Consider the following 24,887-nt stretch of genomic DNA (forward strand, 5'->3'; position numbering starts at 1 on the left):
TAGTAAACGAGTCACGTTCATAAACATCTGACGACTCATGAACTGAACATAATCATATAGAATGTCCCATATTAAAAGTATTATCTGCCGGCCAGTCGAAAATCCAGACAGAAGAACAGAGCTGATGCATGTCCCAAGACGCGATGTTTTCTACAAGGGGTTCGAGTGGAGTAAATTAAGTTGGGGCTGTGTGACGGACGGACGGACATGTGACCGGCCATCCCTATGTGGAGGGTCACTCAGACAGATGATCTCGTTATTTCACCAATGAACTCAACATGATGGCTTTCTGAGTGACAAAAAATATTGAATCTTAAGGTTCAATACTGTGATGTAAAAAGCTTTATATAAAATAAAAGTAGGAAGGTATATCAATGTGGCCGTGGTGTCTGAAGTGAGGTTTATTCAGAACAAACATGTAGGCCAATTTTAATACCATCGAAGAACTTTTGTTTCGATTAAGAAATCCAAATAGCAACGATTTTGATACGTCATATGCAAGAAAATTAAATAAAAATAATGTTTCAGACACAGAATTAAACTAATGCTGATTCTGAAGGAAATTTATATTGCGTGAAATAATAACGAATTATGTTTATAGCTCTAGGTATTGCCAAATTCAAGCATATCTCGCCCAATTAGGACGCAAAATATTTATTTTTAGATCAATTAATATTCTATTTGGAATAAGTACAGATTGCTTGATCATAAAAAATATAATACAACTAACCGTAGACATTTTCGTAGGTTATCAGTAACATGGATTTCATACCAAATTTTATGCAACATTATTCTATGAAAGTATACTCAATATGTGGAAAAATTTAGTGTAAATCTTCTGTGTGATTTCTATGTACCAGATCAAATGATGATCAGATATTCTGTATATGTCACATACTGAACAAAGGAATTTTTGGGAGACCATATAAAATAGCATGATGGACCAATAGGACTGAGACATGACGATGATGGATAAGAGAAAGGGTACAATGGGGCAGTATTCATAATCATCATGTGTTGGAACCTTATGATCCAATCAGTCCTAATATCGCTTAGGATCGTACATCTACAATTTACAGATTTCAAGAAAGCGTATGTAAATATTGTATAATTAGTTTCAGCTACTGCCAGTGTCATTAAACAAACAATAAATAAATAAATAAATTAGAAAGCCTATAATTCGGAAAGGAGATAATTTACTGTCATTGCTTTAACTTTGTTTTATAAGGCACCATTAGTAAAGAACTAAGAAATCTGGAAGCTGGATTTGAATGGAACACATCGGCTTCTTATCTGCATTAACCCTAAGGACACAAACACAAGGAGCAATCCAAAGTATTAGACGCTAATAATGCAGGTGGTCCGGATCTATAATACAGATGAAACGACGTACAATATTTTTAGGTCTCATAACCAGATTACACAGGAGAATATTATATAAAATTATCTAATAAATCCGTTTAAAAACGTAGAGTAGTTCCAAAGTTTGGAAACGACGATAAGAAATCAAAATTATATTCTCCAAGATTTTAAAATCGAGAAACGCTTTCTACTATTCATTTTAGAATACTTTATTTCGAATTCCATAATTCGAGTCTAAGAACAATATACACTATCTTTTTTACGTTTAACACGACAGGAGGAAACGCCTTCAACTCTATGTATAGGCTAGACTCTACACAGCAGTGGCAGAGAAGTTGCAGCACCAGGGCTGATGTTAAATTATAATTTAAAACTTTTAATCTTAAAAAATTAACCTTACTGCTTGAAACCTGATGTGGGATACAAGGAATACGTACAAAAAGTTTGGTCTGGACGATGGATCTTGGTGATAGAGGTGACGTAACTAGCTCAGTATCATTTCCAACAGTGGCGTATGATTTTAACGGTTTTTAACTTTTAACCTGTTATAACAATTTTAGTTACAAAAGTGGCCGTCAACTAGTTGCATGTTTCAAGGTCACATAAAAATCGTACAATGTTGCAGCAAAAAGTGGGAACCCAGGCGAGTGAAGACAGCTTAAATCTCGCAGGGTAGCTCACTGACTGAGAAGTAAGAGGGGTGAAGTCCTCCTAATGCCTTTAAATAAGTAATTTGGTGACGGCTACCACAGAGGGTTTACATATTACATACATATTCAAAATCAAAAATTTATCAATTTCTATACCTACAACAGAAAGTCAATTTAATGAAAATATTATCGTATATTGAACACAATTGAATTACACACCCCACATGATTTCAAATTTCTAATAGGCCATATGAATTCAACAATGAATACAGCATCACATTAAGAGTTTCTGTTCGAGAGAATAAGTCGAGAGAAGTCAGTGACGTCAACCAATTCACCCCTGTCAATTACAGACACGCAAATACCGAAGTCAATGTGCGAAATTTTGAAATGATTTGTAGAAACTTCCCTATGGTCGCTGCTCACGCCAATGGTGTAATAACGGAAAGAAATCTTTTCTTACAAAAGAATAAAAAAAAACACTTGCGAATGAAATTGCGGCGTCTGAAGAATAATCATAATAATAATCTTTCCCACACACTACCCTCCTCACAGATTCTAGTCTTCAAGTTTTATTGCGAGAGGTTGGTAGTAGGGGGTGAAGGGGCAATTTCGCAGAATAGCAGTCTATAAAGAAGTGGTGGAGGACGACCATTTTAGAGAATATGGGTCGGGGGTGTTATGGGACCCGGAGTTATGGTTATAAAACTATACCTTGTTACATGTTAGACTGACAACAGACATTAAAGAAGGGCGCATTGGCAGAAGAAGACTAAGGCAATTTCCACCCACTTACAAGCCTCTTATGGAATCCGAATGTACATTGCAATGATCACGAGAGACCGCCAAGGAAAGTTGCCGTCGAGTGATTAACATTTCTGCTTTATATCCTGGGTTTAAACCTCACTCCATACACAGGCTATCCTAAAAGAGGTTCTTGTGGGTTTCCTCAGTTCCTCCGTGAAAATTCCGGTATAGTACCTTCAATTAAACCACGACTGCTTCATTATCACCCTATCATCAGCGTCATATATCTTAAAAAGTTGTAATAGTCAAATAAAAGGCTGAATAGATAAACAGCTCACCCTTCGTTTCTGTCCTGAGACAGAGAAATTCAGTTTACATCCTCAGACCCTATGTCTCTTAAGATTCATTTTAATATTATATTATCATCTATGACTGTGTCTATTTTACAGACACAAATTTCATAGCGACTTCAATGTAGTGACAGGATAAATGTTTTTATAGTAAAGTTATTCATTAACCCTTTGAATCCGAATGTCATCTAAATACTATTTAAGAAATAAGTCCGTACCGAAAACTCAACACTTCACAATTATGAAGATCAACTGATGAACTGTGCTTAAGGAAATGATCGCTGTTTGCACTAAGAATCATATACAGCCAATAAATACACACTGTGGGCGAAAAACAAAATTATTAATTGTTGAAGAAGGTGGTATATTTACCACGGGGTGAACTAGTTAAGATGTGATCGTATAAAACCTAATCTGCCCGGTGATTTCTGAGATCGATTCCAACGGAATCCTTGAAGTCAGTAGCGAAGTTTCAGTCTAACGTGGAAATACGTGTAGTTGGAAGAAGCCACAGAAAGAAAATTGGATCGTCCTTATCTGTTTTTACCATTCTTTGATTACCTACTTTATTATTTTTTTATTTAATCCATCGCTTTCGTAGGCGGTTATTACTTATAATATATGGCTCACAGACTTTTCGTGTTGGAGTCAATATGGCGTTATCTTGCAGAAGCTGTGTGTGAGGGGGGAGGTGGTACAGACCATACAGACCAGACACTTCTCTCAGATCTGGTTCCAACTTAACAACGTCTGCTGTATGAGAGAAAATCCATATAGATCACTTCTATCTCTAAAGAAGAAGAGGAAGAGAGTAAAAATATATCACAAACTCTCGGAGATACATTATTTCATACTGACATGTCTCAGAAAAATAAATGAAAATCCCTAACTTTAGATCCAATATAATCGGAAGTGAGATTACAACAATCTATAATGGATTAGTTGAATTTCTTAAGAAATACATCATGCTTGTCTTCTAGCCTAAAACGTCATTTAACAACCTAGTTATCTTGGTGGAAATATGTTACAAAAGGTTTCCTGTTCGATTCTTAACGAAAAACTTTCTACCACTGCCACGTTTTTCTTCAGTAAAGTTCCTGGATACCTTAAAACTGGCCACAGCTATTTTAGTTTCACCCCCATTTTTGCTTATTATTCACAATTAACTTATACCAAAATCTTCATAACGCTGTATTTTCTTTAACACATATTTAAAATTGTCCCGCTATTTACTGCCTTTCGATTTTTGTACTAAAATTATTAATTTATTTATAATATCTTCCATGCTTCCTACATGTAATTCCTCGCACCTTCCTTGAGTTTATCACCACATAAGAGAAAGTACAGAAATATAATATTTGCATATTACAACAATATTACATTCATCACATCACGATTAACATGTTAAAGCAATCAGTTTACTAGTGCCAACATTTTTCGACATTGGTCATCTACAAGCTTACAATTAAAATTAATATAAAATTTAAAATTAAATCGAATGGGGTTATGATAAACAAGCACATTAGTTATATAAACTTTTAGACCTATAATGTGAATATCTTTCGGAGAATTTACTTGGAATTGACTATGTGTATAATTAACACCCATTTAATAAATCAGATTATTACACGAGCAATAAACTTGTGCGAAAAGAAGACGTAGAAGAGGCAAACCATATTCAGGCAACGTGCAATGTGGTGGATTGCTGAATGAGTGGAAATCACTTCGACAATTACGTGATTGACTCGAGGACTAGGGAAGAAACCGTATTAAGAAGGACCAACATTTCCAGCTCAGATTGTCCGCTGTTCACTTGCTTGTCCAGGAGAAACCCTGCTGGAATTACTAAACAGGTTTAGTGCCGGAACTCCACTTGCATCCCAAGATGCGAAATTTTGTCACGACAGGGGTGTGAAGTTGTAATTTGGGCGGGGATAGCTCTGTGAAGAGACAACGTCCAACATTCTAAAGCAACAAAATAGTACGATTACAAAATGCCTATAGAAAACTCAAAATAAATTATTTGATTCATTAACAATAAGTATATTCCAAAGATCAAGTTCCGATCATATAAATCCATCATCAAGGTCTATAGAAATTACACCTAAAGTACGTTTTGATTTAAATAAGATATATAGTGTTTTATAATTAAAATTACCTAGACAGTTTAATTTTGTAGATTAAAATATTTCTAAATGAAGTAAAATAACAATGTTCTTTTTAATTAAATATCGCTGTTTTTAATTATGTTAATGTTGCGGTGTCACCGAGTTTCGTGTCACGTAATTAAGAATTATTTAAAATACAGTTGAGATGTATAGCTTAAAATATTCACTACAATACGGGTAAAATAAGGATATACAATAAAGTAAAATGAAATAACTATATTTTATGTTATGGAATTAATGTTTGGATTATTAATCTGAACTGATATTGTGTATTGAATATTTCCTTGTGTAGTATAATAGAATGCGGCCGATAAATAAATAATGTATTTTTTATTATATGGTGTAATATTACGTGGTACAATCGTAGTTACACACTCTCAATTTAGTTTTCCTATTGTCATTTTAATCAATGATAATTAATGAGCATTACTTGCATCAGTTATGGGCAAAAGTGCAATAAGAAGTTCTGTCTTATCGCACTTATTAAACAGACCTATTTAAACTTTAAACACTGGCAATCTTTAATATTCGGTAACGTAATGTTAAATGCGGTAAATGAGGACTGTCTTTATTATAATGCAAGACGATTTTCAGATAATAGTGAAAAAATTTGGTTGTTTCCGTCCCTTAAACTTACAAGGCAAAACCTTAAAACACTTCACATAACTTCTGTCTAATAAATAGATCTTTGTTAAATTAATTAAGTGAAAACCAGGCAATAAAACAAATTGACACTTTATTTTCATACATGTTTTTTCTCGTCACTAGGTCATAATTATAATTATAATGAAATTACAGCACAGGATGTAACTGAGCTGATACGAGAAAATTAACTATAAATCCAATATTGTCAGTTGATACAAATGATATTTTGATTACTTCAATATTGACTAATGTTATAAAAGAACTAAAACACGCCTCCTGCAGATCATCGACATAACGTTTTGTCAAAATTTCTAGAAGGAGGATAAAAAAAAGATGGATGCGACAAAGCCAGACACATTCTTCATAACAGGACGAGTGTTGGGGAGCAATGCACGTCAATAGGTTCAGACTTTCAACTCGTGGCCCTACCAATACAGCGTCCTCTGTGTTTCCTAGCTACTCACTCACATGATTGCCTTTTTCATACTTTTACCAGTGAATCCAATTGAATAAGCCTTACGCAAAACTCCATACGCCGATAAAATTCACTTTCAATAAAACTAAAATAATAATTCAATTATTGTGCTGTATCAACAGCCAGAAGGCCAATTACAGGCAAAGCACAAGAGAAGAACACAATAATAAATATAGAAAGGCAAAAACAAACAGAATATAAAAATACATCAGTACGGAGGCCACTAATACATAAAGGAAATTGCTATTAAATATGTTAATCTATTTGTAATAATACTTTAAATAAATTAAGGAAAGTAGACTGTTATAAAATGTGATGAAGTGTAACAATTTTCATCTCGAATGTGTCCAAGTCCCTGCAGACAACATTAATATCTAATGCACATCTAGCAGAAGGACTGTATTTAATCGAAGGGCTAAAATAATAATAATAAATGCTAACAAACACTCTTTAATTTAAGCTTGGTTTATTTTCCTCCAAGAATAACTGACAAATATCTAATTTTATGATACAGGTATAATTCTCTAGATTTAAAGCAATTTTTGGACTCATGTTGATTGATCAGGCCCTCTATGAGATCCAGTGGCCCGTATGAACGTTGTAATGTAGTACGGATTTCCCCAAAGGCGAGGGACGTCTGGACTAGTTAAACGACTGTTAGATTCACTCAAGAAGGAATCTGTTCCGTGTAGTTAGTTATAAAGACATAAAGACCTGTCCGAATTGATACAAATGTAACTAAGTAATTTTATATTTATTATTAAAAACGTCATTTCAAACAGAATAATTAAATTCAATGTTTGTGATTTATTATCTAAAGCGAGTTATAAGAAACGAAATAGAATTCACAATATAATTTTAACAAAGAAAGCCCATACCAAATTTCACCGAATTCCATCAGACAAGTCATGAATTTTTATAACGCAGACTTACAGACTTACTGACAGCCGAGTTTATTTGTTTATCAGTTCAATAACGATGCTATGTCAGCCACGTATGTTTCCTGATATCTGACCAAATTTGAATAAAATTATAAAATGGGAAGACTTAATTAATGCACCTACAAGAATTTTCCTCTGAGGAAATGAGAAAAACCAGGATAAACTTCATTCAAGTCAGCTGATCCATAATTTTACCCTCGGCCTACAGAATATCATGGAATGTGGTAGTTACATGTCCAGAGACAGATACGAACTATCACAAGACGTCCTTTTTTAGCATATACGAATAAAATACTTAAAACGGAAGAGAATATATATTAAATATCGTGTGCACAATCAAGAAAACGTATTTCTTCTTGTTTGAATCTTATTAGAAACAACAAACTCTTTAGCGGTGAACAAAGCTCAGTGTTGCCCTCAAGTGGTGGCGTCCCAAGTTAAGCTGCTCATATTTCAGGCTAGCGATTCTCCTCCGGACATTTGCGCATGTTGAAAAGGGGGTTTGAATTCAGATGGAGATTGCTATCAGCAGGACGATTAATAATTATTATACGAAGCCAGTGATGACAACGCCATGTTCTCTTGATTATAACCGGTTCGTTACCACAAGGAAGAGGGACTTATTAATGGCAGAGAAAGCACATAAGCTTACGATTATCAGGTGAAGTTGACGTACAATGTTATATATTAGCAGAGCTGATAAGACCGAAGTGTCAGTCAACAGCGCTACAGCATAGATTACGCTTGAATTATGTAGTACAGACAAGAAGGAAAAGATTAAATAACTAAATTACGTCACATGTTAAACTAGAGAATAAAATATGTACAGCTTTAAAAACCCTTTCAATTTTTGTACGGAATAACAATTTTCTATTAATATTTTAATGACAACTAACGTAAAAAATCGTTGAGGAAGCATGATTAAATCATGTCCTAATTTTTAACAACGCTGTATCAACTGCCAAAGTCAGGAAATTGTTATTACACAATCAAATTGGTTCTCTGAAGATTTGTCAGAACGATTAATTTATTCTACCAATAGCATATTCGAAGTTCTAGAAGTCTGCCCTACACACGCCATCAGATCTCTGGTTGTTATTATATCAGCAAATTCTTTCAAATTATAAAATGAGAATTGTCGGTTATGATTACTCAAGACATTCTGAATTACAGATTAGAATCGTTAATACTGACGCCCCTGACCTTAGATTAAAATAAACTGAAATTTAGTTGAATTGGATTTGAACTGAATTTGACTTATATTTCTGTTGAATTGAAAAGAATTAAATTTAATTACGAAAGTGAATAACATAAAATAATATAAATACTTAAGAAAAAACAATGCAATAACTGTCATTACAATGAAAACTAGTCACTTTAAAATGAGACTAGAGGAAACTTTGTATCAATGTACTTCAGAAGAAAGGTAGCATGCAGCCTACGAGATATTCTGAATTTTCTTTTGACCAATAAGTTTTTAAAACAAACAAATGCCTTAGTTATTTTACTCGGACAACTTTCAGTTTATCTTAGTTTAATTTAGTTTCCTATACATATGTGGTGGTCTAGCGGTTAGAACGCTGGCCTTGTAATCCTGGGGTCTCGGGTTCGATTCCCGGCGGTGCCCGAATTTATAACTTGTGTTGGGCAAGGCCGTGGTCTAGGCAACACGGAGTTTTCCTCCGGGGGCATCCCCGGTTTCTCCGTGGCATCCCAACAATTACTCCATTCGCACACAGAAGAAGGCAATGGCAAACCACTTCTGGATCATCTGCCAAGAACGTATATGAACAGGTCCCAGTCCGAGAAAAGGATGGAAGGATCCTGTTCATATGGACCTGTCATCAGACAGAACACTAAAAAAATAAAAATAAACATATGTGGTATTATTTATCTTCTTTAAGAAATGTAAATGAATACCAATACGTCATAAAGCGAATTAATATAGTGACTGGCTACGGGTTAGGCTATCGGAGTTCGATCCCCGACGTGGGCAGAGGACTTTTCCTCTAGCCTCTGCGTCCAGACCGGCTCTGGGGCCCACCCAGCCTCCTATTCAATGGGTACCGGGGTCCTTTCCCGGGGGTAAAGCGCGGCCGGGGTGTGACGCTGACCACTCACCCCTATCTGGTGCCGAGGTCAAGAATGAGTAGGAGTTATGCCTCTTCTCATCTAAGTGCCTACATTGGCATGTAACTGTATGGCTTTACGTTATAAAGGATTACTGTATCTTAATTTTGTTTCCGAAAATCTACACTAACCATACATCATTAAATGACCGTATTGCAAGTGGCGCTGGTGTCGATCCTACCTCATAAATTTGTTCGTACTCCATGTCGGTACTTCCAATTGCAGGAAATTACAAAGTAAAGTTTTACGAGATGCTCCAATAGCATAACGTCTAAACCAAATTTCATCCAAATTCGTCCATCGGTTCTAGAGTTGAATGATGCAGCGAGAAAGTCCTATTCGCGTTCATCTCAAGCACGCCGTGAAAAAAATAAGTAATAAGCATAAAAAGGCCCTATCGGAAAGAACAATTGTGAAGACAAGGTAACAGATGACATGAATGACATTGACCGCAATAATAAATCGATATTTCACCATGGTGACATCTGTCATCGTCCAAAACACAATTTTAGATCGCATAGAGTTCATAATTTATACCATTTATACGTTCATCAGATTTCGGAACATATTTGTTTTTATTTTAAAATATCGGATTGAATGGGTAGGATTGGAAATTACTGATTCTATCTGCACCTGCTGTCTCTCGTCTCATCGTGAAGCTGCATTAAAATCACAGAAGCATAAGAGATTAAGCTAATATGTGTCAAAATACAGCGTGAAACAGTATGGCTTAGTTTATAATGGTGTCTATGGGAACGGTACCATATGCCCCAAGCCCTTCTGATATAGGCTATATCCTCTGCTCCATCACTGACAGTTATAATTTCGGGAAAGTTTCGGTTGTCCGTCATTCTTTTCAACATCCTAAAATCAAATTCCCGCAAAACAGAAGGGGTCGGTCATTCGCTATTTAACAACACTTCATCAACTACAAGAGTAACATAAATTCGCCGATGCCAGAGTAAAGGACTATCAAGTCCTAAAAGTTATTAAAATGTAAAACAATTTTTTGGAAATTCTCAAGAATCAGATCAACTGAATACTTTGAAAATTTCCAAATTTTTAGATACGAGCTTAAGACAAATTTTAATTTCGTTAAAATATAGGTAAAATAAATATAATCCCAAAACAGCAATTTTATCACGGTTGTAATTTTTTGATTTATACCACTTTTCCCTGCTACTGGCAAATTGCAAGTAGACCTTTATCAAAACAGAATAATAATAAGAAACATAAAACAAGCCAAAATAAAGGATATTACATAAATAAGAACTTATATATTTACATTCTTCTCTTAATATTAATAAAGTTGCTGAAAGATGAAACGTCTTTCTGTCTAAACAATATGGTATAAGATGCACCTAAATTTAATCCATACTAGATGTATGCGAGAAATCAGAGGAAATACAGACATTTCGACTATCATACACTAAATAATATGACACAAGTCTATGGTGGTGAATTAAAATTGCCATAATATCGTACGTGAGAAAGAATATATGAAATAACTTAAGTCATGAGATATGAAAACAAATTTAATTATTCATACTGAAGAATCAACGGAAAAGTATACACAAACTTATCGTTATTTAAAATTAACTACATTGCATATACGATAAAAGTACTCCTGTGGTTAATCCCTTAAATTCCATTGGTAATTATATGCACCACTTTATTTAACAATCTATAAATTAATTTTATCTACATAGTATATTTACTGTGTTCATGAGATTTTCAGAATAAACAAAGATTATTTCAAAGAACATGATCAGCTAACTTAACTTTTAGTGGTAAATTTTTGATTCCTTTGCGGTACGGACTGATTTCTCAAATATTATATAGACGAGCTTCGGCTCCAAAGGGTTAAATGCAAAACTTACATCTTAGTACTAAATATGTCCCTTCTGCCTCTGTTTCTCATTATTTATGAGCTAAATTGAAATATCTTGAATCTGATTACTATCGCTTGGTGCCAGAAGCACAATCTGTGTTTCAAGCTCATTAACTTAATTAAGAGAGCACAGGAAGTTATTGGACCAAGTGGTATTAATGTAGACGCTGATTCAGAATGAACAGAGGCAGAGAACAATGCCAAAGATAATGCGAAGGAGAGACGCAAGTTAAAACACTTCTCCTTACTGCATTAAACCAATTTTCAGACATTCGACAGAAATATGAAAGACAGGAACTTACATAAAGTTGTTAACTCATTCCAAAGACAAGAAGCCTTCTTGAGAAACTGTTATTTACTCAGTCAGTCAAGAAATTCCCTGCCTTTTCTTCAACCCAGAGGATCATTACCATTTTAACAACAGCCAATCATTGGTAAATATTCTGAGTCACATGATCCAGTCAAAAAAGTTAATATTTTCATTTTAATATTATCTTCTCATTTCCGTCTAGATTTTCTACGTGTTTCTAATCTTCGGGTATTACGATTAGAACTATTTATTGATATCTCATCTCTTCCATGTGTGTTAAAAACCCATTTATCATACTGTTCTTCATTTCATCATCCTAATAATGTTTAACAAGATTAAAAATTGTAAAGTTCCTAACTATGTAATTTTCTCCATCCTCCAATTATTTCTTGATCCTGTCCTCGTCACATGGAATCTTGCCAATATATTTCATTTCATAATCAGTTCGAGTACTTTAGTAAGATAAGGGCAATATTACAAAATTGTGCAAATACAAATTAGACGCACACGGTTTAAATTTTCCGCTGAGTGTGATTGCTTGTCATGGCTTCTTTCTGTTTTCTTATGATCGCTTGCAATATCAGAAGTCTTGTGATATTTTCCCAACAAATCCTTAAATCCTACCACGTATATAATTGGATCTATTATTTCAGCGTAAGTATTTCATCAGTGTACGAGAAGAACAAATATTAGTGATCTACGACACTTTTCCACTCAACATACAACCATTACCTACATTTTTCTTGGAACATACTTTAAAGTTATAGATGGTTCAAGCAGATACACCGCCTAATCAAAATAATATAATCAGCAAAATTAGATTAAACTGGGCGAGATTTACGTAGTATTAAGAAGACAAGACGATGACAAATATTAGCACGGAGACGTTCTTGCGCTGTGGGAAGTTTTTTTTTCTAAACGAGAATGCAGAAAAGAAGATGAAATGTGTAAAATGTAGTGGAAAAGGTTTTTATACAGTCCCTTAAATTTATAAACTCCTTTTCCATTTCTTATGCTCACTTAAGCAGGATATGATGGTGAACCGCGTAAGACTGAGAAGAGTTGTCAGAAATAGCAAAGCTAAAGCCAGGCTCCTTACAGTGTCATAGAACTTAGACTAGTTTCGTATTTACCAAAATGTCAAATCTCGTTATGACGTCTTTCATCCTGCTGTAAAATCATACAGCGTTGAGTAGAACAACTGAATCCAACCTCCTAATATAAAACGAGACATTTATAAGCTTTGTAATAAACGAACTATACAGACAACAGTCAATCTTGAGAAACTGATAATCACTTTGCTAATAAATAAACTCCACAAAGGTGCATTAATATTTTTAGAAGAACTTACAAATGGGCTTTATCCTCAACCATTTGAACACATCTCAAACTTTTACACCGTACTTTAATAAAATCATCCCATCTACGTCTAGGTTTTCCAAATGGTCTCTTTCCACCTGGTCATGATATGTATTATAATTTTTCGGTAGAAGGAAGGTAAATATTCTTAACTAAATGGTAGCGTTTTCCAAATTTAATACATTTTTAATTTCTTCGTGATTTTAAACCTGTATATAAATATGGAGTTAATTCAAAGATAAAGCATATCATTTTAAAAGAATGTAGCAAAATGTTACTATTTTTGTCAAAGTACGGAACCTAGAAAAGGAATTATATTATTACGCCAATAAGTCATTTTCACTTTTAAGGAAGTTCCCTACATCGAATCTCTGTGTCGAATATATTTTCCGTATTTAAGGTGGTTTTGCAGGGAAGCTCAGAATAGCATCTTTTTGAAAGTCGAAACATCTCAGCCTTTCTTCCGATGTCCACCCCCATGTCAAAATACGAATTTACCTTAACAGTTCTTTGCAATAAGTAACACCAGGTTACAAAAGTACCACTATTCGTATCTTTCTGAGATCTGTTATCACCTTTAATGTTTCCCTCAGTCCTGAGTGCAAATGAGACTGATTTTAAAAGTAAACTGCTTGTCATTAACATTTTTATGCACTCCCTTAATTTGTTCTTGTCTTAATTTCGTATTCCAAATTTTATGTGTGTTTATATCATATTGGAATTGTTATTTAAATACTAATTGAATTGAATTGAATAACTAAATTATTATTTTATTACCTTACAGTAGATCAGTTCAGCTGTTTCTTTACTTTATTCATAACTTATTTAATGACGACTGTATAAGTTACATATCGTCAAATGATAGACTGATTAGTAAAATATGAATTGGAAATTTACAGTATGTAAGGAGATACTGTCACAAGCAGAGGTTAACAATTTCAGAATTGTACTAAGAGAAACCTTCGTGCCCTAATGTTTAGAACTATCCTAAAATTTCATGAAGGCTCTTCAAACAAGCACGAAAACGTCATCCACATAGCCATACTCTAGGTTCAGTTTTGAACACAGAACCCTCTGAATATGAATCATAAATGCTAACCACTGGACGAACACCTTCGGTTGAAACAGGGCGAAATATTGAAATCATCACATACCGTGCCATACTTTTAAAACCCCTGATATTTGGAGAAGTAAAGTACGTAGGTCTACGTACCAGGGGGGCTTCTCCCCCGTCTCAATCGCTTCCACTAATAATCGCAATGCACAATCACTCATTTCATTAATAGGATACTGCGTGGTCTGACGTCACGTGCTAGAAGGTGACTTCATACAACAACACATATAAGTAGGCTTAATAAAACAAGAGGAAACTACCAGAAGAAGGTGGGATGTATTCTGGGTTGTAGCGCTGTGTAGTCTGGTAGAAGTTCACCGACATTTTAGACATCCATCGCACTGGTGATAGAGGCATCAAGCACCTCTAAAACGTCGGTAAATTTCTACAAGACTACATGGAGCTACAACCCAGAAGACAGCCATCTTCATATTCGCTGCCAAGAAAATAAAATCTTACAAATAACCATAAGTTTACATTTCAAGTGTATTTATTAACAATAAAATTACAGAATTTGTAACAGAATGTTTAATATCATCCTCATATTTATGTCTACACATCTGTAAGTAACTAAATCACTTACGTATTTTTATCCGTAACTTTCATACACCGTTTATTGGTTGTCTCACTTCTTACACTTTTTATCAAGTGTCCACTATGTCTTTTCCTGAACCACATATTTCAGTAAGGAAATATTATCATCTTCTTTATTATTTGTACCCAAGTCACTGTGAAGCTAACACAAATAAGTAATTGATGTTTAAAGTTCAAAGCTCCATACGTCACCAGGAAACCAAACACACTGCCTTAGATTTTATATACTAACTACAACAGTTATATTATATATTTCAACGATTATATTGAACATTAAACATCAATTACAATTACTTGTATCTGATGTCAAGTTACTCTGATACAAATAACCAACCTGATGATGACTAGTTCCAAGTCGAAACATGTAGATCACAGTTTAAGAAACAGTACCTGTCCTGTATACGTTATGCTAAAGTGACGTTGATTAAATATTAAAATAATTAGTACGTCAGAACGTCAGAATCGATATCTTTAGAATGAAAATCGATACAATTGTGTTACGTCATTCTTTTTCGTGGTTGATGAAATTGTTTTAACTCCTTCGCACTTTCTTTTGGTGGAAAGAAGGAAGCAAGTTGCTGTGGCGAAGTGATCACGTGACACGTTGTACAGCGTTTCGCTAATATATGAGGTAGGAGCTGCTTCTGGTGATTTAAGAAGATTTGTGGGACTCGTGATAGTGAGATAACCAGGCGAACAAGGAGAACAGCTACAGAGGATGTGCTAATTTATGTAGATATGTTGAACTTCAAGCTAAATCGGCATACAGCACGCCACAGAATATTAACATTATACTTCAAAAGGTCTGAATCATTAAAACGCAACCATAACGCAAACAAATGTTCTCGAGTGTTCCTAGAAAGTCAGTTACTGTAACAATTATTTAGTTATCTTCATGAATACAATATATAACAACAACATGGTGGACGAACGAACTTGTGAGGTGGTAGCACTTGCAACAGAATCATATGGTAATAGATTTTTGGAAAATAGAAAACTTTACTAAAATTATTCATTTTATAACGTAAAATAACAACATGGAGGTTGCATGAAGGAAGAAAAAATTATGTCTTAACGAGAATTCTATCCCGGGACCTCCGCGTATGGTACCACGGACCTAAGGCGCCATATGATATTATTATCGATTTACTAGCTTCAAACTCACGTGATTTGAATTATAAACTAAAGTTGTCTAAGTAAAATAATTAACGTAATCATTTATTAATAGTTCAGAACGAATGTACGTGTGTACGCTGGATGGTTTAAAACTTCACAGTTTTCTTTAACAAACACTCAAGAGCTACTTATCATAAGCTGGAGTCTCTAATGAAAAAGTCCCCGATGTTTGAGGTAGAAACAATCTGAAACGTCGGAAATTTATTCCGTATTAACGTTACTGATCACCCGTTAAGTAAGTAATAAAATTGAATGGTTTATAGGCGATAACTGTACTTTAGTTCACTCATTCGCTACCGCGGTGCGCTGCCTGCTGCTTCCGCACTCCACCCCGCAGCCCGCAGTCGTATATATCTCCAATATGCACACTTCACTGACTCAATGTTGAGCACTTGGGCTACGTGTTTCTTTCTTCACACTTAACAATTCCTTGTTTAGTGGTTAGTTAAGCAAATCCACGGGTTAAAAATTATTGTGAAGTTCGTCCACTGAGCTAAATACCAACATGGACTCCAGTATTGCTAAAAGGAATGTGATGTTAATTCTACGCATGTCGTCAATGAATTAAAGAGTAAAAATCATATATAAGTAAACTACAAGGAGCAGAATTATTCTTCAGAAGCTGATAGTAACTCAGCTGGTCAGGAAATTTGCGCATCGCTTTAACCGGGAATATACCAAGGTAAACAATGTCAGCGAACAATGTTCCTGAACGAAGTTACTGGACAGTATTTGCGAACAATGCTTGACGAACATTCGATGGCCAGACCAAAACTTATTTTAAGAACCATTTAGTTACTCAAACGGTTCGATTTCTTATAATATTTTAACACGACATTCCACAAATATTCCAGTAAACTCATATCGTCGTGTCAAATATAACAAATATCTGCTCTTTGTACGACTTACTCCATTTTCTATACGAGGATAATTAAAATATTTAACGGAAGAACTATTTCTTAACTGAAAATCAGAGCTACGTAAAACAATTAACAAGATATTATTATCTTTACTTATTAGTTATATATAAAATTTATTTTACATTTTTGTAACAATATGTAGTAAGCAAACACATCGATTTTAACATCACCCTTCTGTTACTGACCAACAAATATTCGCAAAACATATTCCATTTCAACGTGAATAATCTGATAAATATTGTGAGCTCTTGGTCTGTACTCAGCTTTATGAAACACGAATTTTCATTACCGTGCTCACAAAGGATCGTTATGCACTCTACCCTGATCCCGAAGAAACCAGGTCATATTCTTAAACCTGTTTCTTAATTTAACGTAATTTAATAGAGACACAACCCATTTAAGAGCATAAAAGACTGCGAAATATTAAAACTGGTCTTAAAGAAATAGTGTGTAATTGTGCGAATTGGATTCATCTGGCTCAGATTCCAGTAGCGAATTCTTGTGAACCTAGATGAAAATTCATAGAGCGACTTAAAAGGCCTGAAAATGTCTGCAAGTGTTGGACAACACTGCACTAATGTTCGCAGCCAGTGCCCTAGTTAAATCCAGAGGGATGTTGGGGAGGGTGGTACTGGGTTCTTCAGCACCAAGAGGACTTCGCCATTGTCAGCATCCCCCATGTACCATGACAACTGGCCATCTGTCGCTCAGTCAGATAAAAATGAATGGCTGTAACGAGGTACACAGAAATAGTGGATGTTTCCAAACACGAATATTTTAATTAAATTATTTTACGGGTATTTAACCTGTCATATTCTTGAAAAAACATAATTAGCACAAATCTCATTCTTTATTAACGTAAAATGTTACAGATTTTAAAATGGGGAAATCTTAATTTTTACTGACTGCCTGTAAACTATAATGGATTGTGTTTGTGTTAACCCTGTATTATTTGCACAATGTGTTTCCTTATCCTCTTTTTCAACATTTGAAATATCGAATTAATGAACTACACAAATGGTATGAATAGGGGCTGGTATACTTTGCCCACAGGTTGCTTACTCTACATCTGGCAACGTTATTCAACAGACGAATATCTTTTTAAAATATCCCATGACGAAAACTTATCTTTATTTATTCTTTCACGGTCTATTTAAAGATACTCCATATTCACAATCTCTCGGATTTTAATCTCTGGCCAGGATACCGGTTATCCTGGCTGAGATTTTTCATGATTTCCCTTATACCCTTCAGGTAAATTCTAAGAAAATACCTTAAACTAGTCAACAAGCGTTTCCTTTCACATTTCTTCCCCAAATTATTAGTCGCTAATTATTCCCTCATTTCACGTTATATAATTTAAACTAGAGGCCGAGCGAGAAGTGCTGGCCCTTGCGCAAAGGACTGATATCGGTCGTATGAGATGGACCCGTCCGAAGCACGCGCTAGAGGGGTGTCAGCTTCAGTTGGTTTGTGCCTCTAGCTGAGGCTGTGCGGACCCCTCTACTACTGAACTCCCCTCTCTCGACTCACATATCTCGCATTTAGGTGCCACGACTACTCGCGCGACCTCTACTAACAGCTTCGTTGAAAAAAATCGTACTTAAATAATCATAACTGTCACTAGACTATTTTGATACAGAAAGAAGGTTCCTGTATTGGGTACAGCATGCTTAGCGCTGTTATGTCACCTAATAATTGGTAAATTAATAAAAACTTCAGGTGATTTAATTAATAAAGTGCGTAATTAACTCTGAAGCCAAAGAGACAGGATTTGGAAGGATATCAGAAGAGTAGAAGCAAAGACAAAAATGTGGAAGGAATTGGCATATTATTGCTAGGAGGGGATAAGCATCTTACTGCTAGAAGGTTCCCAGGCAATACCCGCTTGTCCTTCGATAAGGACAGAGTGAGACTGAAGTCGTTAGGGCGACAAGTAATAAATGAAACCTTGTCCTTTTAATTAAAGAAGAAGAAGTTATTTGAAAAGACGAGTAATTTAGTAGCCTCCATATTAAAAGGGCAATTTAGGCTAATTTAAATCAGGAGTACTGATAAAAAATGCAACATTATATAAATAAACTTGTTAATATTTGAGGAAAGAGTCCCTTTTTACAGTAATAATCACAAAAACCTATAAATACAAAATTATAAATTGCTGACTGTTAAAGAAGGTGGTACATATGGTTACCACTGGGCTTTAAGTGATTAATTACCGTAAAAATCAACTGTTTCAATAATACATACATGACGCATAAACTTTACTGTAAACACTGAAGCCTTTTTTGACAAATTGTGTACATCATCCAGCATTGTGGTGAAGCCATGGGGTAAGATGCATGATGGCGGGGAAGGGGGACTTGTAGAGCTGTGTTGTTTGTACTAACTAGTTAATATGCAGCTTAAATAAAGAAATGCCTTTTATTAAATTTGGATATTTATCATCAGGTAAACCAAGAAGATAACTTATGACTTACAAACTGTATATTTTTTTATTTCGGCTGTATACCTTTATTTCGATATGAGACCTGTTTTTGCACCACGGCGCAAATTCAAAATGTAATTCAGTGGTAACCATTTGCATTCAAAAAATTCTAGACAACGGATGGCCCAAGCACGTGCTGGAGTGTGTATCAGGAAGGAGACAGAGGGGAAGACCAAGAGTAAGATGGATAAATGGAATAGGACTATAAACAGGGTTCATATAAAACAAATATAACTGAAACAGAGAGATGTATGCTGTTATCTCAAGGTATAGCATTGACTAAAAATTTAAATTTAAAATACATGTATTCTTTTATAGAAATGCTTAGTATATTTTTCCTGGGGGTAACTGTACTAGAAGCTACTTACGGATAAGCACTCCACCACGTCATCCAATATGGCAGCTTCCATGTGTTGTGTGGATTGGCGAGTCGCTTATTTAAAAGACCTGCTGAATGAACCTGATGTTCAGGGATACAGAATGATCCGCCAGCTGATCGGGTCCAGATGGGATTAGGGTAGCTGCATCACTAACAGCGGGGCACCCCCCACCCCACCCCAACCCTGACCTCCCGACGACCATCTACAGAGCTCCAAATGTTGTGATGTTCAGACTACATCGGAAGGACCACTTCCTGGCTGCGATTTGCGATTCATTTACATCGTAAAGGTAAAAGGCAGAGTTGTCTTCAGTTCTCAACTAAACACAGAACACTGGAACGGTTAAATTCACTCCCCGGCCACTTCACCCCCACGAAAAGACTAGGTAGGAAACTGTGTGAGCCCCAGAGCCAGCTTGGACATTGTAGCAAAGAGAAAAATCCTACTCTGATGGGAATCGAAACTCATCTAGGATAATAAGTCATTCCTATGGCTATAGCGGCAGCAGGGATGTCTGAAAATCGAGATTAAACGGCGCAAACACCTCAGAAGACATTCATCGACGTCTTCAGTACGATTTGTGGTTCTCACGGCGGTAAGAAAATGGTAGTTGTCCTAACGAAGAAGGCAGCAAGGACTCTAAGACGTCGGTAAACGTCTACCAGACTACAGGGCACAACAGCCCAGAAGACATCTTCATTATCGTCACCGTGATAATCTAAAATCTTACTACAGCCACAACAGCCGTGGAATTTCTTAGGTATCTTAGCGACTTCCTACTTTTCAACGAAGATTCTGATCAATGTAGTTTGTTAATAAAATAACAAAGACAAACAGAGGATAGTTTTTCCTAGGTTTGACATACACTGACGTTGTTTGCTTTCAGTATGGTACATTTCAGCCTATTTGAGACACCTGTTTGTGTGGTTACAACACGCATATGGTTAATACATTGGACTTTAATTGGAAATAGAAAAGGAGGGTTGTTGAAGCGGGTCAAAGCAAAAGATGGGACCCCCACCCAACACAGCTCATGAGATTTGAATGAGGCGAGTTCTGAAGAGCGATTCTCCCTCATTCTGAACCACTCCCCAAAAACCGAGTCCATCTGTTCAGTTGTGCACCAGCTAAACCGTATGTGAGGGTAGTTTTCACCCCACATCACCATGTGTTCGTCAGCAATTGCATATCTCTTGTGCTTCAAATAATGTCACTGTGTTTCACGGACTTCGGTCAGAGAAGACATCGTAAACTATCATTTCATCTAATTACCTGCCTACATGACACTAGAACAGGTATACATGATAAAACCTGCGTATATCAGGACGCATAGCCACGGTGGTCTAGCGGTTAGAACGCTGGCCTTGTAATCCTGGGATCTCGGGTTCGATTCCCGGCGGTGCCCGAATTTATAACTTGTGTTGGGTAAGGCCGTGGTCTAGGCAACACGGAGTTTTCCTCCGGGGGCTTCCCCGGTTTCTCCGTGGCATCCCAACAATTACTCCATTCACACACGGAAGATGGCAATGGCAAACCACTTCTGGATCATCTGCCAAGAAAGTTCCATATATGGAATTATATTCGTATACCTTATGAAGTAAAGATTACTTTGTGAAAACCACTTTAAAATGTTTATAATACACTATAAAATGTGTCCTTTCTTCGCAGTACGTTTGAAATGTAATATAAAGTTTAAAATCCTTATTAAAAATATTTATCAAAGATACAGAACTTTAGTCGATTGAAACGTATGGTACATAATATGGAATACAACTATAAATAAAACACTATTTGCCAAACTATAAAACTCATTTCCACTCAAAACTGATAAAAAACATTGTGTTGATGTTTATAATCACGCTATTTACAAAATCTATACGCAAACATGTTATTTTCGTCGCCTGAACATTCTGAATAACACTGTACACAGCCACCGATACAGAACATAACTGGCTGGTAAAACTGTAACTACATCGCTAATAATAATCATAATAATAATTAATTTCAATTAAATTCTTTATTATTATTATTGTGCTGTATCAGCAGGCAGAAGGCCAATTACAGATACAGCACAAGATAGGAACACAACATCAACAATAATAATAAGAATAATATGTAACTAAATTATAGTGAAAAGCATCTTTAATGCATTTGTGCACACACTGGAATGGTTTTTATGAGAAGAATGTTAGCAGCTTTTCATTTGGATCCAAACAAGTAAACATTTTCATACGGTGACAGCAGACTTCTTGGTTTAAGTTATATATTCACTCACAGACCTGTTCCCACTTTGTATTGGGTTTATACCTGTCGTCAATGACAATGAGTTGGCAACACAATAGGGGTTTTGAAACCTTACGAACTCAGACTTTGGCCATATGTTTCATGATCACTGCACGAAACTTTGGTTGCTGGAGACAGTTCGCTCCACAATGCACAATATGGGACGTATAACAAGGGATTGTGAACAGGAGGCCCGGGGGGGGGGGGCACAGGGAGACTCCAATCACCAAGTATTCCACAGGGGCTGAGTAGCCTAAAGGGTCTGTCAGGGGGTGGCAATATGGACTTAAATATGGCTTACAGACCGCGACTTTCTGCTTTGTAAACGAGACAGACCAAAAGACATAACATACCAGAGATACGAAACGCAACTTGGGGTTCGCGTACACCTAGTGTTCAAAGAATTCACGGTAAAAAACATTTCATGCTTTTGGTCATTAAAAATTGAAAACTTATTGTATGAATGTTTCTCGTTGCTTCGAAACATAAAAAGAGGACAGTTAATATAAAAATGACTTCAATATCTGTGGCCTTAATATTTTATCTTATAAAATTAGCTACATAACGAATTTATGTCAATCCATAACACGTGGATCCTAGTTCCGAGATTTATTACGCTAAGTAGCTTCGTAGCTGTTCATCAGAACATTTGAGGAACGTTACATATCAATGTTCAGGGTAGAAAAAAGCGACATGTTTTTCAGAAACCGCGGTAACAACCTTCACTATTGCATAGCGTCATAACCCAGAAGACCGTTATCTACATTTTCATCGCCACAAGCACCGCAAATCTCATACAGCTTTTCTAGGTTCATGATCTGGCCGCATTTACCAGAGCGAAAGAAAGAAAGAACTCCCTGGTTCCCACCGGTTTGCTATGGATGTGGTGATAAGCAAGCCTCTTTCGAGAATCGATCTTCGGTCGATTTACCTTTATGCTGTGGCGATGGAATGAGCTCTCTAGCCTACATGCTTGTCTCAAATATTTTTAAAAATAAATATGACGTTAAAACACGTATAAACAGATTTGTTCTATTATTATTTTTTATTTATTTATTTTTAAAGGCACAGTGTTATTTTACAGAGTGTGAATTGGATTCAAATGGCGCAGGAAATTATCTCAGTGGTAAGATGTTGCGAACATGATAATTTAAACATTGGTTCAAAAATGGCGGTGATTTCCCGTCCAGATAAATGATGGAAATTCTCAAGAAGGTGTCTGCCTTCTTGCGTTAGCACACAGAAGATTAATTTTAAAATTTATTAAAAAAGTTGGGTTTATGAATGTGGATTGGATTCAGCAGGCTATCTGATAGTAGTTTCCATAAAGGGTACAGAATTTCTTGACTAGGTAAGCGACCATCAGTTACCGAAGATGGATTCTCCTGGATAAAGATAGTTATTGTTATTTAACACCTCATAGTTAAGATTCGTCAGTAAAGAAACAAAAAAAATTGTTATTGTTCAGAGCGAGGCGAGAAAACTAAATCCAGATTTCTCACGACGCACTACCAACACGTGAGGGGGGGGGGGGTATCGCGCAAAGTGTTACATAACCTATATGTGGTGGGTTATTGTTATGTGGTGCGTGGCGACGCTAATAGATGGCACGCGACGCGGCGCGTGTCGGGAAATGTATCCTCATGCGTGTCAACACGGAGTCACATGGGGCCAAACGCGTGTCATTTTAACACGGGAACCGTGTTTAGAGCTAAGGACTTCGAGTGGTGGGAGGCTTCATGCAATGAAACAGAGCCAGCAAAGTGGCCCTTGAAATACATTCCAAAGCGAAATCCAATTCAAAATATTTACGTTCCCTGCATGAATCTTTATTAAAATCACATTCACTTTCCATGAAAAGTGGCCTGCTTGTTAAAGTTTTTATATATATTTTTTCAATTTGTCACAATATTTCTTTAAGATACATCTTAATGTTACCTTTACGTGCTTCTAGGTGTTTCAAATGGTCTATTTACCTTAGATTTTCCGTCTGAAATGCTATAGGGATGTCTTTTCGCCCTATTCGTACTATTTGGCTTGTCAATCCCATCTCCCAAAATCTGATAATAAGTTGTGAAATGTACAAATGTACAAATTATGAAAGTTCGTTTGTGTAATTACCTCAGACTTTTAAGATATATTTTGCAGTTATTATAACTGTCTCATTTCGTGAAGTTTGAGGTAGCTTAAGAGATAAATAAATCAAAGTTCATATTGTAGTATATAAACAACACACTGAGCATTACTGTTGACATTTTTAATCCCATAACCTGATGCTGTTACTGAATTTTCTCGTATTCAATGTAAAATATTCGACTTCCAAATTTTGTTTTATATTACAGGGATTTAAAAAAGTGAATATATCAGAGTTTCCGTATGAAGTCAAGACAAAGTGAATTGTGTCGTCTGGTAGGCCTTTTATAGCTGCTCGCGCCCGGCAGTTCCAGGAGAAGGGTGGGGTGGGTGGGGGTATATTATGCAATCATATTCAAATTTAGAACCACAGATTCTTTTTTGGACTTCCTTCCCTTGCTACTCTGCGCTCGAAAAATACGCTGACTACTTTTTTTGTTTTAAAAAATGCAAAGGCACACAAAAGAATGTGTGTCCGGAAAGACGTTGTAGAGAGAATCCGTATTTTTGTATTGCTGGGTGGTAGATGCGTGGTAATTTGCATAATTTGGTACTTGGATGGCAGTTAGGTCCCTCCTAAATAACGTGTAATGAAAAGAATGAAATTTTTTTGTTTGAAAAAGAGAAAATAGAAAAATCAAGGCCAGGAATTCTTTACTCTCATGTTTTCCGTGAGAAAACTGAATGTACAGTCGTGCATAAAATAGGTGAACTCTTTTCATATTTTATTTCACGAATAATTTATAATCCTGCGAGAAATAAGAATCTACCTAC

General features: G+C 35.7%; 1 protein-coding gene across 6 annotated transcripts in view; it reads right to left on the minus strand.

The window, feature by feature from the left end:
- The window catches only part of Atg10 (Autophagy-related 10), a 507,888-nt gene that overhangs the window by 23,346 nt on the left and 459,655 nt on the right, over nucleotides 1-24,887 (minus strand). The gene's annotated exons all lie outside the window — the stretch shown is intronic.

This window comes from Zootermopsis nevadensis, unplaced genomic scaffold, assembly GCF_977971745.1.
Source record: "Zootermopsis nevadensis isolate Lab colony 2312 unplaced genomic scaffold, Znev_1.0 Znev_ptg000016l, whole genome shotgun sequence".
NCBI lineage: Eukaryota > Metazoa > Arthropoda > Insecta > Blattodea > Termopsidae > Zootermopsis > Zootermopsis nevadensis.